At 40.3% G+C, this 15,173-nt stretch overlaps 1 protein-coding gene across 2 annotated transcripts in view; it reads left to right on the top strand.

The window, feature by feature from the left end:
- Positions 1-7,765: 7,765 nt before the first annotated feature.
- ipo11 (importin 11) overlaps positions 7,766-15,173 on the top strand; it is a 211,524-nt gene continuing 204,116 nt past the window's right edge. For both annotated transcript variants that reach the window (XR_009821728.1, XM_062025729.1), the window contains exon 1: positions 7,766-7,903. The gene's annotated coding sequence lies outside the window, so the exon portion shown is untranslated. The remainder of the gene's footprint in view (positions 7,904-15,173) is intronic.

Genomic DNA, 15,173 nt, shown 5'->3' with positions numbered 1-15,173 from the left:
TACAGGGTAATAACCATGAATGATTTTGAAAGAAATCTCTGTTCGTAAGTTCCCGATCTCTTCCTGTTGGGAAGAGACCATGTTTTGACCCAGCAGATGTCATTCACAACATTATTATTATGTGGGATCTGAGCCGAGGATGTCGTAGTGGCTTGTGCAGCCCTTTGAGACACTCGTGATTCGGGGCTATGTAAATAAACTTTGATTGATTGATTGAATATTCCAGAGCGCAATTACATAGGAGATAGACACACAATCATTTTGGAATAAACTGCGGATTTTTCTGTTATTTTTATGATCAAAACAAAGTTTCCCCACAGGAGTGTCAAGTGGATCATTCACAATTGTTACAGCAGAAAAAGGAAATGAGTAAGCCATGTTCAACATAAAAACACCTGGTGGAATGGCATCAAATACAACAGCAAATTGTTTGGGAGTCACAGGGACCTTAAAATGGTTGAGAAATTTTTGGTAATTAAAACGTTTACCTTCCTTATTGAAAAGCTGACTCACTAAAATAATACCATTCTTGAACCAATTGTTGACGAAAGGAGATCTCCTTTTGTAACATCCATCCATATGTCTTTATTGTTCCAAACAAAGTATTTCGTAGGTGAGAAATTGTGCTTGTTTAGAGAGCATGCCAGAAGGGCTTGTTTGTGGAAGTTTGAAAGAGCAACAGGAATCCTATCAATGTTGTGGTTGCACAATAACAAAAATTTTCGGCCTCCAAGATTAGAAAATACATGATGAGAAATGAAGTTCCAAATTGAGGTAGGATCTCTTGAATAGTGTCTTATCCAAACAATCTTGAAAGTGTTGTTTAGTGTAGTGAAATCCAGAAAGTTTAGACCATCCTGATTGTAATTATTCATTATAACAGATTTCTTAATATAATGATTTTTGTTTTTCCAAATAAAGTCAACAAGTATTTTGCCAATAGTCTGACATAAATTTTTGTTAACCTCTAAAGAAATAGCCGCATACGTAAGCCTGGAGATGCCTCCTGCTTTGGAGAGTAAGGTTCTGCCTTTCAAGCCATTGGTTAAATATTTTCTTGGTTTTTTCTACAATTGGAGTAAAGTTCAAGACCGATCTAGAACTCTGATTTTTAGTAATAAGTATTCCTAGGTAATTAATACTCTCCTTAATTGGAATTTTACATATAGACAACATTTCACATCTCTTCACAGCCATTAGTTCACACTTATCTACATTTAAAGCAGTCGTTCTTAACCTGGGTTCGATCGAACCCTAGGGGTTCGGTGAGTCGGGCTCAGGGGTTCAGCGGAGGTCAAGACACACCCGACTCATCGTGTAAATAAAAACTTCTCCCTATCGGCGTACTACGGATGCGGCAACAGCAGAAGTCAGACTGATTTGCAGGTGTGTAATTTGTTGTGAGTTTATGCACTGTGTTGGTTTTGTTCTCTGAACAAGGTGATATTCATGCATGGTTCATTTTGTGCACCAGTAATAAAACATGGCAACACTTTAGTATGGGGAACATATTCACCATTAATTAGTTGCTTATTAACATGCAAATTAGTAACATATTAGCTCTTAACTAATAATTATTAAGTACTTATTAATGCCTTATTCGGCATGGCCTTATTATAACCCTAACCCTCTAACGCTAACCCTAACCAAATAACTCTGAATTAAGTCTTTGTTACTTAGAATATGTTCCCCATGTGTCCAAAAAAACTCTAAATTAAGTCTTTGTTACTTAGGATATGTTCCCCATACTAAAGTGTTACCAAAAACATATAACTTTGTCTTGAATTTGAAAAAAAACATTTTATTTTTCACTAAAGAAGGGTTCGGTGAATGCGCATATGAAACTGGTGGGGTTCGGTACCTCCAACAAGGTTAAGAACCACTGATTTAAACAGAGACCAAATGTCATGATCCGTGGCCCTGATCATGTTTTGGTATTTTCGGTTAGTTTTGGACTCCCTCAGTTCCTGTTTTGTGCACCCTTGAGTATGTTTTAGTTACCATGGTTGCTTATTATTTTCACCTGCCTCTGATTGGTGTTCGAGACGCTCACCTGTTCCCCGAGCACTAATCAGAGGCATTATTTAAGCCTGCCTTTGCCGGTCAGTCGGCCTGGCTTCATTGTTTGCTTCATGCACCTGTTACGTGAGTATTGCTTGTCTTTAGTCTATGCTAAGTGGTAGCCTTAGCTTCGAGTGCGATCGGCACGTTGTCCCTTTGGCTTGTTTTCTGTTTTTGATTTTCAAAAATAAATAATGTTCCTACCTGCAAGTCTTGTCCGGAGTGGTCCGTTTGCATCCCGGGGGAGCGAATCCACCAAAAGCCAAAAAGAATACATGAATCACATCCAATACAAGAGGAATTTGAGAAGAGTCCTTCAACAAGAGTGTTGTGTCGTCAGCCAGTTGGCTGATTGTTATTTCTCTGTACAATATAGAGATCCCCTTTAAATGACTAGTTTTTATATGAACCGATAACAAGTGGGTGGCTAATAAAAATAGTTATGGAGAAATAGGACAACCTTGCCGTATCCCACGTTTTAATTCGAACCTTGGAGATGTACCAGATTTGAACTTTATCAAGCTATTACCATTGCAGTACAAAGTCTTGGTTGTTTTGCGGACAAAATTGCCGAAGCCCAATTTGTCAAGTGTCTTGAAGATGAATTCATGTTCGATCGAGTCATAAGCTTTGTAGAAGTCCAAGAAAAGAAGGAAGCCTTCATCATTAATGACCTCTAGGTAATCCTGCATGTCAAGTACAAGCCTGATATTATTCAATATGTGCTTCCTTCTCATAAATCCTGACTGTGTCTCTTCAATTATGTCGTCCAGAACCAATTTTAAACGTTTAGCAAAAATAATAGCTACAATCTTATAGTCATTGTTTAGAAGGCTAATTGGACGCCAATTATCAATGATTAGCAAATATTTGTTTGGTTTGGGTATAAGGGTAATGAGGCCTTGTGTTAAAGTTGGAGGACGGACAATTGTATCGATACTTTCACAAAACACTTCTAGTAAGAAGGGAGCTCGCTCTTATGAAAATATTTTATAGAATTCAGATGTAATACCATCCACTCCAGGAGATGTGTTATTTTTTAAGCTATTAATTGATTCCACTACTTCCTTGAGATGATTGATTTAGTTTCAGTTGAGGCGTCCATAAACGAAACAGCATCACTTTCACGGTACTGACTATTGTATAATTTTTTGGTAAAATTGAGAACAATAATTTGCAATCTGTTTTGCATCATTTCAAACCATATTGTTTATTTTCAGTTGATCAATGGTGTTATTTTGATCCTGCGATTTTTCTAAACGGAAGAAATACGCATAATTTTGTTAAGTTAAGTTAAATTGCCACTGATAGTCACAAGCACACTAGGTGTGGTGAAATTTGTCCTCTGCTTTTGACCCATCCCCTTGTTCACCCCCTGGGAGGTGAGGGGAGCAGTGAGCAGCAGCGGTGGCCGCGCCCGGGAATCATTTTTGGTGATTTAACCCCCAATTCCAACCCTTGATGCTGAGTGCCAAGCAGGGAGGTAATGGGTCCCATTTTTATAGTCTTTGGTATGACTCGACCAGGGTTTGAACTCATCACCTTCCTCCAACCATTGTTTCCTATATCTTACAAAGGCTCCTTCTGCTTTCGATTGATACATTTTGTCTAATTTATTTTGGCTTTCCAAGAGCCTTTCTTTTTCTTCTGCTGACATAATATCTGGGCACATAGAGGATAATGCAGTAATGATGGAAATCACATTTTCTTCCTCAGATCCCTTTTTCTTAGCTAGATTACGGCAATATTTTCTAATAAATGTACCTACATCATACACTATATTGCCAAAAGTATTTGGCCACCCATCCAAATGATCAGAATCAGGTGTCCTAATCACTTGGCCCGGCCACAGGTGTATAAAATCAAGCACTTAGGCGTGGAGACTGTTTCTACAAACATTTGTGAAAGAATGGGCCGCTCTCAGGAGCTCAGTGATTTCCAGTGTGGAACTGTCATAGGATGCCACCTGTGCAACAAATCCAGTCGTGAAATTTCCTCGCTCCTAAATATTCCAAAGTCAACTGTCAGCTTTATTATAAGGAAATGGAAGAGTTTGGGAACAACAGCAACTCAGCCACAAAGTGGTAGGCCACGTAAACTGACAGGAGGGGTCAGCATAGTGCAAAGACTTTCTGCACAGTCAGTTGCTACAGAGCTCCAAACTTCATGTGACCTTCCAATTAGCCCACGTACAGTACGCAGAGAGCTTCATGGAATGTGTTTCCATGGCCAAGTAGCTGCATCTAAGCCATACATCACCAAGTCCAATGCAAAGCGTGGGATGCAGTGGTGTAAAGCACGTCGCCACTGGACTCTAGAGCAGTGGAGACGCCTTCTCTGGAGTGATGAATCCCGCTTTTCCGTCTGGCAATCTGATGGACGAGTCTGGGTTTGGAGGTTGCCAGGAGGACGGTACATTTCGGACTGCATTGTGCCGAGTGTGAAATTTGGTGGAGGAGGAATTATGGTGTGGGGTTGTTTTTCAGGAGTTGGGCTTGGCCCCTTAGTTCCAGTGAAAGGAACTTTGAATGCTCCAGAACACCAAAACATTTTGGAGAATTCCATGCTCCCAACCTTGTGGGAACAGTTTGGAGCGGGCCCCTTCCTCTTCCAACATGACTGTGCACCAGTGCACAAAGCAAGGTCCATAAAGACATGGATGACAGAGTCTGGTGTGGATGAACTTGACTGGCCTGCACAGAGTCCTGACCTGAACCCGATAGAACACCTTTGGGATGAATTACAACGGAGACTGAGAGCCAGGCCTTCTCGACCAACATCAGTGTGTGACCTCACCAATGCGCTTTTGGAAGAATGGTGGAAAATTCCTATGAACACACTCCGCAACCTTGTGGACAGCCTTCCCAGAAGAGTTGAAGCTGTAATAGCTGCAAAAGGTGGACCGACATCATATTGAACCCTTTGGGTTAGGAATGGGATGGCACTTCAAGTTCATTTGTGAGTCTAGGCAGGTGGCCAAATACTTTTGGCAACATAAAGGAGTTCCCAATTACTACAATAAACGTTTTGGATCTTGGCTTTATTCCAAAAAAGTTGCATTAGATCTTTAATCCTCATTTTAAGTACTCCATGACATAAAACCGAACTATTGAGTCTCCAAAGTATGAGGTTTTTTTTAACTATTGCAAAAGGGATGTAGAGAGGTGTGAATCTGTATAATAGCTCAATGATCAGTCAAAGGAGTGGAGAGAATTTGAACAGTAACATTGTCTTGCAGTGCGTTACAAATTAACCACATGTCCATTCTAGATTTTCTTGAGCTTGACTTACTAGACCAGGCCTGGGCAATTATTTTGACTCGGGGGCCACATTTAGAGAAAAAAATGTGTCTGGGGGCTGGTATATCTATTTTTAGGAACACTAATACAAAACCTCACAATAATGTCTGATTAAATGCTAAAAACGTTATGACAGACCGCCTTAAAAAACGTAATGGAATTTTAAAATGTTTCTATGAAGGATAAAACACTGAATTTTGACAAAATATGAACGTCACACCCCCTTTCGATCGACACATTTTACAATCAAGTGAAACGCAACAAAAATGCAACAAACAGTGAAATATGAACGCGAAGGGTAAAAAATAAACCCACCTACAATCTGATATATCACTAAGCTTTAGAACTTTGTTGTGAAAATCTCCTTCCGCGTCTGTGGAAACGCTTCCCGCCCACACTGCTTGGTGCCTCGTCTGAGCTGCTGTGACGTAGATGACCATAGTAACTAATTAGATGACCATAGTAACTAGTATATCATGCAAAAGCGCAGATTTCAACGATTGAAATACTTTGTATAGTTGTAGACTTACGGCATACTTGCCAACCCTCCCGAATTTTCCGGGAGACTCCCGAAATTCAGCGCCTCTCCCGAAAACCTCCCGGGACAAATATTCTCCCGGAAATCTCCCGATTTTCAGCCGGAGCTGGAGGCCACGCCCCCTCCAGCTCCATGCGGACCTGAGTGAGGACAGCCTTTTTTCACGTCTGCTTTCCCACGATATAAACAGCGTGCCTGCCCAATCACGTTATTCCATACGAGGCGTCCGGCATACCGCCGATGAGCATGGTGCAGGTGGAGAAGATCTTCTCGGCGTCCGTGTTGGCGCACACGCTTTTAAAGCCGACGCTGGTCAGGCTGCTGAGGGGGAAGTAGAGGGCGGCGATGTACGAGCTGCGCACCGACGGGCCGCCGACCGTGTTGTTGACGTAGGGCATCTCCAGGCGTTTGCCCAGCTCATGGAGCCATCCTTGGGGAGGAGACGGGAGGACAACAGGGTGAAAAGAACTAAATCATCCAGACTAGAGATAAATTGTGTTATTATGTTTATCTTACCTAAAAATAAATATATTTATTAATTTAAAAAAACAAACTAAATACATTTTTACTATATTTTGCTAAAAACATCAAAATTAATTGTATTTTTATTTGTATTTTTTCTGACTCCTAATTACATCCAGCCATAGAATTATACATTAAAATAAATATATTTGAAATAATGAATTTTAAATTATCATAATAATTCATTTAAAATGACCATATTTAATTATTAAAATAATTGCTTGTTTATCAACAACTTTAGCATTTTATTCATTACATTTTGAAGCTCTCAGAAGCCAAGTTATGTTATATTCCTTAAGTTTGACGTATCAATGATCTAAATACAGTTTTGTTTGCATATTTTCAGGATGTAGATGTATATATATATATATATATATATATATATATATATATATATATATATATATATATATATATATATATATATATATATATATATATATATATATATATATATATATATATATATATATAATTTTTTATTTCTTATTTGTTTATTTTTATTAAATCAACATAAAAAACACAATATACACTTACAATTAGTGCACCAACCCAAAAAACCTCCCCCCCCCATTTACACTCATTCACACAAAAGGGTTGTTTCTTTCTGTTATTAATATTCTGGTTCCTACATTATATATCAATATATATCAATACAGTCTGCAAGGGATACAGTCCGTAAGCACACATGATTGTGCGTGCTGCTGGTCCACTAATAGTACTAACCTTTAACAGTTAATTTTACTCATTTTCATTAATTACTAGTTTCTATGTAACTGTTTTTATATTATTTTACTTTCTTTTTTATTCAAGATTTATTTATCTTATTTTATTTTATAATTTTTTTTTTTAAAGTACCTTATCTTCACCATACCTGGTTGTCCAAATTAGGCATAATAATGTGTTAATTCCACGACTGTATATATCGGTTGATATCGGTATCGGTTGATATCGGTATTGGTAATAAAAGAGTTGGACAATACCGGAATATCGGATATCGGCAAAAAGCCATTATCGGACATCCCTACTTTGTATAGTTGAAGACTTACGGTCATTAGAAAACATCACTGCACATCATAATGGCAGCTACATTTTCCATCTTAAAGACCTAAAAAAATTATTTGGGAATGTCCGGCGGGCCAGATTGAAAAGCTTAACGGGCCGCATGTGGCCCCCGGGCCTTAATTTGCCCAGGTCTGTACTAGACCATGGTAAAATATGTATTATGTCTACAGGCATCAATTAAATCAAGCCTAAAAAAAAAGAATTACGTTTTTTTTTGTTTTTTTGTTTTTTCGAAAAAAAAAAGAAGAATGAAGTAATCACAACAAATGCCTCGTCGTGACGTCATCAACACGCGCCAACCGTGTCGCTGGCGCCATCCTGACAAGCGTGTGTTCCAATCCTCCCTCCAGACAGCTTTAGTTTGGTTCTGTCACAGGCCAACATTCGGCTTTTTCTTCACCTGCCGCCCGTCATTTAGGTGAGTTCTCTTGGGTTCTATCGCCTCTGTTTGGCTTGTCCCAGTGCACCAGAACAAGGGCTAAATTCGCTTCTAAATGTCTGCCCCACTGAATAAGTTTAGCTGGCTCGCTAGCCCCAAAGTTAGCTTGGCTGTCGTTCACATATCTTTTTTTAAGGGGGAATTAAAATTAAATCTGCGTGCCTTGTTTTTGTTGTGATTGACACCAAAAGAGCGAATAAGCTTCACCGTCTTGTGATCTGGTTGACGTTATGTCAGTGTTTAGTCGCACTGGTGCTGCTGTTTTGCATGCAAACGTGTCTGTGTCTGCATGCGTCAAAATGCAGTTCACTAAAACGCTTATAAAAGGAGGCGAAATATTGCAATCATTGAAATGCCAGCCGTCCCCTGGTTTATGTTGTGCCGTTATAAAAAACGGGTTTGCTGAATGCCTGCTCGCTAGCACTATGGCTGTACTTGATCATCTTAGGGCTGCAGAAATTGTAGAAGGCATGCAATGGTGCAAGCAAACTACTGTTGTTTGTAGGGCTGGGCGTTATGGCCTTTTTAAAAAAATATCTCGATATTTTTAGGCCATGTCACGACACACGATATATATCTCGATATTTTGCCTTAGCCTTGAATGAACACTTGATGCATATAATCACAGCAGTATGATGATTCTATGTGTCTACATTAAAACATTCTTGTTCATACAGCATTAATATATGCTCATTTTAAACTTTCATGCAAAGAGGGAAATCACAACTAAGTCCATTGACCAAAACTGTATTTATTAAACAGTTATTAAGCAGTGGCACAAACATTCATGTCATTTCCAAAACAGAACGTGCAAGATTGTCCGAGACATTTTAAAACAAGCTATGAGTGCACTTTTGTGCATGATGTCACACAAGATATTTCAATAACTGTCAAATAAAAATGAGCTGCAGAATAGGAAATCAAATCGCTATGTGGTAGGTTACTGCGGACGTTATCTCCTTCGGTTGTTCACTATTTTTTTCATACGGTGTTGATGTGGAAATGGTTGCCTCGGCATTTTGTTGGTGTGGCACCGAACGGAGATGTTGACATGCAGAGTTTCAAGCACTCTTCATTCTCTAGCGGGTGACTTTTCAAATGATGCTACATCAGGGGTGCTCATTGCGTCGATCGCGATCTACCGGTCGATCGCGATCTACCGGTCGATCGCGATCTACCGGTCGATCGCGGAGGGTGTGCCAGTCGATCCCCAGCCAGGCATTAAAAAAATAATCCTAAAAATGAGCAATCATAAATCTTCACTATGACGTCACTTGATTGACATTCACGGCACCCGAGGGTCTTCTGAGATGACGCTGGCTGCTGCCAGCTCATTATTAAGAAAAAATTACAGACAACAAGGCGAGAAACACTTTATTTCAACAGACTCTGGCGCCTTACCTGTCGTCAAAACTCCAAAGACCGACTGCACAGTTGCACAATAAAAGCGCTGCTTCATGCTGCCTGCGCTAACAACATAAGAGTCTCAGAAAGCTGGCGTGCACAAGCTAGCAAGCTACGGAGTTTGCCGCCAATGTATTTCTTGTAAAGTGTATACAAAGGAGTACGGAAGCTGGACAAATAAGATGCCAAAAACCAACCACTTTCATGTGGTATTGGACAGAAAGGAGGACTTTTTTTCTCCTCCATTTGAAAATGCGGACGTTATCAGCACCACTGTCTGATTTCTATCAATGCAATTCATCAGAATCAGGTAATACACCAACTTATATTATTGTCTTCATGAAAGAAAGGAATCTATGTGTTAAACATGCTTGCATTATCTTTAAACACCTTTAACTTGTTAACAATATTAACTATATATGTTAAACATGCTTGTATTATCTTTAAACACATTTAACTTGTTAACAATATTAACTATTTGTGTTAAACATGCTTGTATTATCTTTAAACACCTTTAACTTGTTAACAATATTAACTATATGTGTTAAACATGCTTGCATTATCTTTAAACACCTTTAACTTGTTAACAATATTAACTATATGTATTAAACATTCTTGCATTATCATTAAACACCTTTAACTTGTTAACAAAAACATATATTTCATTAATAAGTAAATATAAATTATATATATGAATGAGGTAGATCCCCGCGACTTGATCAATTGAAAAGTAGCTCGCCTGCAGAAAAAGTGTGAGCACCCCTGTGCTACATATTAGCAGTAATGCTACTTTTTGTAGCAATGCTTTTGCCCCACACTTGACAAATTACGGTTGTCTGTTCGACATATTACCACTTGAAGCCAAACCACCACCAGACGATGGACCCCCTGCTGTTTTTCTTGGGAATTAATTCTTCCTTCATTTGTTACCAGATTCGCACCTTCTTTCTCTCGTATTACCACTCGCACCACAGCTAACGTTACCCATGCCGCTACCTCTCTGCTCCGAGAGGGCGTATACGTATGTGACGTATGTAAGAAAGTGCGCTTGCTGTCTGTGAGAAGGAGAGACAAGAACGAGTGAAAAAAGCCTGTAGTGTAATGCCTGCAGCTAAAAGCAACTGCGTGAGAACATATACTCGAATATCACGATATAGTTATTTTCTATATCGCACAGAGACAAACCCGCGATATATCGAGTATATCGCCCAGCCCTAGTTGTTTGTGCAACAGATGTTCTTGGTTTGGCCTAGAGATGTCCGATAATGGCTTTTTTGCTGATATCCGATATTCCGATATTGTCCAACTCTTAATTACAGATTCCGATATCAACCGATACCGATATATACAGTCGTGGAATTAACACATTAGTATGCCTAATTTTGTTGTGATGCCCCGCTGGATGCATTAAACAATGTAACAAGGTTTTCCAAAAATAAATCAACTCAGGTTATGGAAAAAATTGCCAAAATGGCACTGCCATATTTATTATTGAAGTCACAAAGTGCATAATTTTTTTTAACATGCCTCAAAACAGCAGCTTGGAATTTGGGACATGCTCTTCGGGTGGAAATCAGAAGAAATTCGGGAGAATGGTTGCCCCGGTAGATTTTCGGGAGGGGCACTGAAATCCGGGAGTCTTCCGGGAAAATCGGGAGGGTTGGCAAGTATGTCTTAGGGCTGCAGAAATTGTAGAAGGCATGCAATGGTGCAAGCAAACTACTGTTGTTTGTGCAGCAAATGTTCTTGGTTTGGCCTACAGATGTCCGATAATGGCTTTTTTGCCGATATTCCGATATTGTCCAACTCTTAATTACCGATTCCGATATCAACCGATACCGATATATACAGTCGTGGAATTAACACATTATTATGCCTAATTTTGTTGTGATGCCCCGCTGGATGCATTAAACAATGTAACAAGGTTTTCCAAAATAAATCAACTCAAATTATGGAAATAAATGCCAACATGGCACTGCCATATTTGTTATTGAAGTCACAAAGTGCATTATTTTTTTTAACATGCCTCAAAACAGCAGCTTGGAATTTGGGCCATGCTCTCCATGAGAGAGTATGAGGAGGTCGGGTCGCGGGGGCAGCAGCCTAAGCACAGAAGCCCAGACTTCTCTCTCCCCAGCCACTTCATCCAGCTCCTCCCGGGGGATCCCGAGGCGTTCCCAGGCCAGCCGGGAGACATAAGCCGTGTCCCAATTCAGGGTCTGCATCCTTCGGAGGACCCGGCCTACGCAGCCTTAGAAGGCTGGACCTTCGGAGGCACCTCCGAAGGATGCGTCACCCGTTGTTAAATGGGACAGTCTAGCCTGCGGAGGATACTTACATTTGAAAATATATTCGCTGCCGCTGCTTATATTTGCCGCCATCGTCAAAAAGATCCGGGCTGAACAAAGGCGCGAAAAGCATTTTGGGATATGGGAGGCCACGAAGGATAGTTGCGGTGCATCCTCCGAATACAGGGAAAAGGAGGGCGCATTCGTCGGCTGCATATTGAGGAGCCTTCGAATTTGAATGAATTGGGACAGCCTTCATGCAGCGTTGTGACGTAAGCGGCCTTCAAATTCGCCCTTCGAAAGATGCAGACCCTGAATTGGGACAAAGTCTTCCCAAGGTGTCCTGGGTCTTCCCTGTGGCCTCGTGATCACAAGCACAAGCGACTAAAATGAGTTTCCACCGCCGGGTGGCGGGGCTCTCCCTTAGAGATAGGGTGAGAAGCTCTGCCATCCGGGAGGAGCTCAAAGTAAAGCCGCTGCTCCTCCACATGGAGAGGAGCCAGATTAGGTGGTTCGGGCATCTGGTCAGGATGCCACCCGAACGCCTCCCTAGGGAGGTGTTTAGGGCACGTCCGACCGACAGGAGGCCACTTTATTTTTTTGATTTTTTTTCAAAAGATTGGATGAAAGGATGACTCTCAATAGATCGCAACGTGGGTTTTTTGCTCTGCTACTTATAAAACCTCGACCCAGAATCAGGTCGTCTGCAGGTCATTTAGCGCTGGTCAGTGGACCCCTGCATTTTTGCGTTAGACTCTCTGTGGCCGGGGGTGTCTGCCTTCACACTCGTAGTGTGTAGCTTCCCGTCGCTCGGCTCTCCGCGCCGGGCTTATCCCTGTCCGTCTGGACCAACCCCGGCACCTCTTGTATCATTCCGGCAAGGCGGGATTCTGTCTTAGAGGCGTTCGATCATAATCCCGTAGTGTCAAAAGAGCCAATGGTGGCCCCATTGGCTCCTCAGCCAAGCACATCTACCAAATGTCAGGAGGCCACTTTCCAATCCACTTTATTTATGTAGCACATTTCTAAAAACAATAGAAGTTTCTCAAAGTGTTGCACAGAAGTTAAGTGCGGGTGCGGGACCAGTACTTTTCAGTATAGTACCAAATATGATTCATTAGTATCACGGTTATATACTAATACCGGTATACCGTACAACCCTACTTAATATTTTCAAAATGAAAAACAATAGAAAACGTAGCTAGAACACATGTGTTGTACATACCTTTGAGTATTTATTTCATGCTTTACAAGTGCTCAATATGGCCACCATCGGCAGCATGGACAACATCAAGAAGATATGAAAATTCCTCTCAAACGCACCCCAGGATGTCGCGATCCACTGTGTTGATTGCTGCTGTTATTTGCCATTTTGAGGGTAAATAAACATGTGGTTTTCCATTCAGTCCATTACAATTCTTTAGAACTGAATAAATGCGTAATTACATTGGCGTGTTCTTTTAGAATCACCCTGTATAATTCGGACCGCATGGAGTGCTCGCAACTATAAATACACAGACATAGATGGCGTATGGCCGCTACAATAAAGCGTACGTGAGAGTGGTGGTGTGTGGGTGGTAGGGATGATGTTTGTTAAGAAATTATCGATTTCGATGCCATTATCGAATCCTCTTATCGAACCGATTCCTTATCGATTCTCTTATCGAATCCAGATAGGTTGTTGTATATGGAAAAAAACACGCAATACTTGGTTTAACAAAAGCTCACTTTTATTTTTTAATTAAAAAAAAAATAACAAAAATGAATAAACATTGACTGTTGTTACCCAAAAATAAAATAAAATAAACAAATGTTGACTGTTAGTGCCCCTTTAAGTGGGCCACCTAAGAAAAATACATGCAGGGAAAATCCTGAATTAATTTGTATTGTACAGCACTGTACATTTGAAACAAATCTCAGAGTAATGGTGTTGTTTACTTTTTGCTCCATTACATGTCAGCAAAATACAATTATTAACCTACTTGTATCCGTCTGTGTTCACCAAGTTGAAGGGGAGGAGATTTTTCACCATCATTCTTGTTAGCTTGCGAGTAATGTTGTTACTCTCCTCCTCACTCATCTTGCTGCGCTCTGGGTTATACCTCGCCATGGTAAATGGGTTAACGCTCTGTGCTACAGAGCAAACACTGCCCTGGTCACTCTGTCTGTCATGAATGTCATCATCTGAAATAAGATAACGTTAACATTATCTTAATTCACATCTTGCAAACACTAGTTTATTAGACAGACCTGCAAACTCTGGAGTGGTGTAGGCTACAAGATACCGTTAACATTATCAGACACATACAAAAAGGCTAACGTTAACGTTACCGTTAGCCACTGACTATGCTTAGGTAACGTTAGTCTTGCTAACATTACTGCAGTCCTGGTTGACATAAGAGGTAATGCTATTTTAGCCTAAAGGATACAAGTGAGCAGATATGGAAATTAACCGGCAACAGTTAACGTCAGTTACTCACCGGCACTATCACTGGGACTGCAGGTTGAAGCAGAGGAAGAGGGGCGTGCTTTGTCATTTCTATCGCTGCTTCTCCACATGTCGAAGACGCTCTGAACTTCAGGTTATGTACGGCCTGAACATGTTTCAACATGTTTGTTGTACTGCTCCCCTTACAGGAAAGCGAAGCCTGGCAATAATTGCAGATAGCCGTTTCCTCATTGAAATTCTTCGTAAAGTGAAGCCATGCCTTGGAGCGTTTTTTCCGGTCCATTGTTGTTGCTGCTTTTGTATCTGCCGCTGAATGACTGAGCTACGTAATTTCCTGTGACACGGGATTCGTTCCCAGGGATTCGAATAAAGAACCAAATCTTTTTCTTTACTATAGTGACTTCGATAACGGGAACCCTTTTCCAAAAAGGGATTAGAATCCATGGAATCGGTTCTTTTCTTATCAAACAAACGGGAGAACCGGTTTCAAACATCATCCCTAGTGGGTGGTGGTGCTTTTATTATTAATTATTTATTAAGTATACATATTAAAAATGCAATTTCAATGTAGATGAGGCTCCATTATGCTACAGCATCATGACGCCTGTTCAAGTGGTGCTGGTTCACTCGTCCACCTCCTAAATAATCGTAACCTCACATAAACAACAGTGTGACCGGAAGCGCTGTGATTGGTCGGTTTTTTTTTGTAACATCATTTCTTGCGTGGGTTTTTTTCTTATGTTTTCTCCTGCAAAATATCAATTTTTTAAATAGACTTGGTTTGGGCTTCACAATTAATCCCATTTTACAAAACCCCAAACCAGTGAAGTTGGCACGTTGTGTAATTCGAAAATAAAAACAGAATACAATGGTTTGCAAATCCTTTTCAACTTATATTCAAGTGAATAGACTGCAAATACAAGATATTTATTGTTCGAACTGAGAAATTTAATTTTTCTTTGCAAATAATCATTAACTTAGAATTTAATGGCAGCAACACATTGCAAAAAAGTTGGCACAGGGGCATTTTTACCACTGTTTACGTGGCCTTTCCTTTTAACAACACTCCGTAAACGTTTGGGAACTGAGGAGACCAATTTTTGAAGCT

This window comes from Entelurus aequoreus, linkage group LG17, assembly GCF_033978785.1.
Source record: "Entelurus aequoreus isolate RoL-2023_Sb linkage group LG17, RoL_Eaeq_v1.1, whole genome shotgun sequence".
Taxonomy (NCBI): domain Eukaryota; kingdom Metazoa; phylum Chordata; class Actinopteri; order Syngnathiformes; family Syngnathidae; genus Entelurus; species Entelurus aequoreus.
Note: the sequence above shows the minus strand (reverse complement) of the source record. Positions and strands in the feature narration are given on the sequence as shown.